A 4672-nucleotide genomic window follows, 5' to 3' on the forward strand; every position below is an offset into this window, starting at 1 on the left:
TCTCGGTTGGGGTACGGAAAAGATTGGACTTTTATCGATCTAGATTCTTCTGGCAAATTGATGAGAACAAAAATAAGTATCGTTTGGCAAAGTGGGATGTAATTTGTAGACCAAAGGATCAGGGAGGCTTGGGAATTGAAAACTTGGAGGTGAAAAATAGGTGCTTACTCAGCAAATGGCTATACCTGTTATACACAGAAAGTGATGGAGTTTGGGCTCAGCTATTGCGTAACAAATATCTCTATGCCAAAACACTAGCCCGGGTTACGGCAAAAGCGTCTGACGCACCATTCTGGAAAGGGATTATGAGGACGAAAGTGGCTTTCTTTAACAGGATTAAATTTATCATCGGGAATGGACGGGATAATCGATTTTGGAAGGATACTTGGTTAGGAGATTCGCCGCTGGCCTTACAGTATCCATCCGTATACAACATTGCGCAACGGAAAAAGGTTTCCGTTGCTACAGTGTTGGGTACTATTCCGCATAACATGCAGTTTAGATGGTCTGTTATTGGCGACCGTTGGACTAGGTGGATACATCTTGTGCGTAGGTTAATGGAGGTTAACCTTTCGGATGTACCAGACACTTTGCAATGGAAGCTTTCCAGCTCAGGTGTCTTCTTGGTTAAATCCATGTACACGGATTTGATTAATACCGGGGCTATCCCGATGACGGTTCATATTTGGAAAGTTAAAATGCCCTTGAAAATAAAAGTTGGGGTCATGAAACACAATAAGAGTCGCGCTAAGTGCGCCTCCTCACGACGTCCACATAGGCAGATTTACTGTTGCAGTATTTTTTTACAATACTCTCGAAATCACAGGGATTTACATTGACACGCCACCAAGAAGGCAGCCCACGCACGTAGGGCTGGGCATATAACCCCAAAACCGATGTCCCGAACCGAACTAACCGGCACCGAATCCGAATACACCGAAACCGAAAACTTCAGTGGTACATCCGGTTTGCATTTGGTGGAAACCGAACTTAGTCCGGTTAAATTCGGGTCTATACCTCGGATAACCGAGTGGACCGAAAACCGAGAAATACAGATGTCTGGCCTGCACGCCTGTTGCTATCAAGTGCTATCTGCCCAAGTGCACGAGTACCATGGTTGTATCGGGAAGAGGTGACCTTGACTCACTGGGCTCAGCGTCGCTTTAAATTTTGTGTAGAGGAGATAGTACTACTTCTCTCGTGTAGGTAGTAGATAGTACTAGTACTTTACCTAGTGAGCCGCCACCGCTACTTTTTACTCGGGAGAATCAATAGGAGGAAACAGCCAAGCAGGCTAGGCTTTATTACTAGCTACTACTAGTAGGCAGAGGTACAAGCACTGTACATTTGAATAGACGCAGGTTGCGGTATATCTCGGTGCTGTTTCGGTGGAACCGATGACCGAACCGACATTTCGGTGCAAAGAATCTTCGGTCAGCTAATTTTCAATTCACCGATCGGTCAGTATTTTAACAGAACCGAAATGTTAAATACACCGAGGAACCGAACCGATCGGTTCAGGGGAACCGAATGCCCAGTCCTATACGCACGCGTCCTCCCTCCCTTTCTCTCTCTCCCTCGTTTCTTTTTCCCCCGCTCTAGGGTTCCCAGCTCCACTTCACCGCCGCCGCAGGCCACAACATGTGCCAGTCTCCCTTCCGATTCACCTCCTCTCCTCCCGTCACGGCACTGAATCATTCACCCCACATCTTCGTGCGCAGCCGCCGGCCCCGTCGTCTTCGCTGACGGGAGGAGGCGAGTAGCTGCCACACCAAGCGGCCAGCGAGAAAGCCGGCTGGGCTTGGCTTCACCTCTCCCATCCTCTGCTCCTCTCCATTGCGTGAAGCGTCCCCAAGGAAGCGTTGGCAAAAGGGATGGCCCCGCAGGAGTAGCGGCGCAGACGATGACGACGACGACGCGGCAGAGGATGGATTGGATTGTCCCGGTCGGCACGGCGGCGGCTGGGTTGTGTGCACAGCCGGCATCGAGGAGGAAGAGCCACGGCTCAGGACCTCGCACTACGATGGTGCATCTTCTACCGTCACATCGTCAGAGACCTATATCTGGTCCGTCAGCCTCTGTCCCTCTAAGCTCCCAATATCATCGTGCCTCATCCTGATCTTGCTATTTATGCATCTCCATCTCTCATTTGTGTTCCTTCAAATTGCAGCGATTGTGGGAAGCAAGTGTACATCTAGGGATTTCTTTGATTTGAAACGTATTCTTCTTGAAAGATGCCTTAATGTGTCTATCGGTGCTTGTACACTTTTTCCATAAAAAACTGTCTCTTCCATTGAATTAAGTCCATGCTTGTGTCTTGAATATTTTTTTTACAGGAAGATGACCCATGTGTGGAAGACAGGAGCTATTTGTGTTGCTAGGATTTATGATATAAATGCTGCGCTAGTGGAGGACAGAGGATTTCTAGAGGCCCTCAAAGACTTAATTTCTGACAATAATGTATGGTGGTTGTAAATGTTGTTGCTGAGATTCTAGACAACAGTGCTCGTCACTACAGGAAAATCCTGTTTCTCAGTGTGTTAGCCTATAAGCCGTGAGCTATTTATTAGGTACTCGGCTTATGTTCCCTCTAAACCGAGTGTGGGATAAATAACACCCGGCAAACAAAAAGCACTCGGCTTATAATGTCTTGTAAGCCAAGTGCCCCGAAAAGCCCTCGGCTTCCATAATGCACACAGTATTTATAAAAAAAGCACTGTGCTTATAACGCACACTCAGCAAACATATTTGCCACGTGTCTACAATGAAGGTCGTTGACGGCGTCGTCACGGAGCAGCCTATAAACCGTGCGCCCCATCATGGCTCTCGGCTTATACGCCTTATAAGCCGAGTGCTTTCGTCAGACACACGGCTTACATGTAATATAATTCAAGTGCTTCCTGAATACACTCGGCTTATCCTTTGCAAAAAATTTGCAAGAACATAAGTTTTAAAATGATTTTGGTTGCATATATATTTACCATTTAAATATTATTTCTTTCTTCTCTTCCGCACTCATTCTGTCCACAGTTTTCATGACCTTATTTTTCATGCCCTCAATTTTCTCATCTCTCTCCATTTATCCTTGAATATTATTCTGGCATGTCATCATGGTCTATTGTAACACAAACCACGAGGAGTTAACCCCGGTCAAACCCCTCTCGAGCCCAGTCAAAGGAGATCGCGCAGGCCTTGCAGATCAGTTCATCTCTAAAAACCGTGCGAGGGAGAGTCAAAAGAGCACACCCACTAGCATGCGTCCCAAATATATGCATGAAAGTGTGGTGTGATGTATACATACCCAATACAACACTTGATGCGAAACTTGCCTCATAAACACGACAAATACCGCATAAAGGTTCTGCACCTATAGAGGTGCCACACTTAGCACTACCGGTGAGGAATCTTGAGAAGGTATGTGCACAAACGTGGTGTGGCATGTCACGATGACCTACCGTAACGCAAACCAAGTAGAGTTCATCCCGGTCAAACCCCTCTCGAGTCCGGTCAAAGGCGTAGATCACGTGGGCCCTGCGGATTGACTCATCTCTGAAAACCATGCGAGGGAAGGTAGTAAGAGCACACCCACCAGTAGGTGGTCCAAATATACGCATGAAATGGTGGTGTGCTGCTTAAACATCTAACACTCAACTTTGGTGTGGCATTTGCCACACAAACACGACAGTCTTGTAGGAAGGATATGCACCTACAGTGTTAGCATGGTCTATCATAACACAAACCACGAGGAGTTCACCCCAGTCAAACCCCTCTCGAGTCCAGTCAAAGGCGTAGATCGTGGAAGCCTTGCATATCAGTTCATCTTTGGAAACCGTGCGAGGGAGGGTTGGAACAACACACCCACCTGCATGTGGTCCAAATATATGTACTAAAGGGTGGTTTGATGTTTAAATATCCAATACACAACTTTCTTGCAACACTTGCCACACAAAACACGACAGCCCCACGGAAAGGTTATCCACCTACAGTGTTGATGCCGCACTTGGCACCGCCGGGAGGGAATCTTGTGAAGTCGTGCACTCAAAATTATTCTAGCAATGTCACCATGGTCTACCGTAACACAAACCAAGAGGATTTCACCCTGGTCAAATCCCTCTTGACCCCGGTCAAAGGCATAGACCATGCGGGCCTTATGAATCGGCTCATATCGAAAAACATGTGAGGAAGGGTCAGAAGAGCACATCCACCAACATGTGGCCCAATTATATTTATAAAGGGGGGGTGTGATGTCTAAATACCCAATACAACACTTTGATGCGATACTTGCCTCACAAACACGACATTATCGCAGAAAGGTTCTGCACCAATAGAGGTGTTGCAGTTAGTATCGCCGGTGGGGAATCTTGAGAAGGTATGTGCACAAACTTGGTCTGGCATGCCAACATGACCTACCGTAGCACAAACCAAGTAGAGTTAACCCCGTTCAAACCCCTCTCGAGTCCGATCAAAGTCGTAGATCGCGCGGGCCTTGCGGATCGACTCATCTCTGAAAACCATGCGAGGGAAGGTCGAAAGAGCACACCCACCTTCATGTGGTCCAAATATATGCATGAAAGGGTGGTGTGATTCTTAAACATCCAGTACTAAACTTTCATGCAGCATTTTCCACACAAACACGACAATCTTGTGGGAAGGATATGCACCTAAAGTCTTG

Source organism: Triticum urartu, chromosome 6A (assembly GCF_056163025.1).
Source record: "Triticum urartu cultivar PI428250 chromosome 6A, HENAU_Tu73, whole genome shotgun sequence".
NCBI lineage: Eukaryota > Viridiplantae > Streptophyta > Magnoliopsida > Poales > Poaceae > Triticum > Triticum urartu.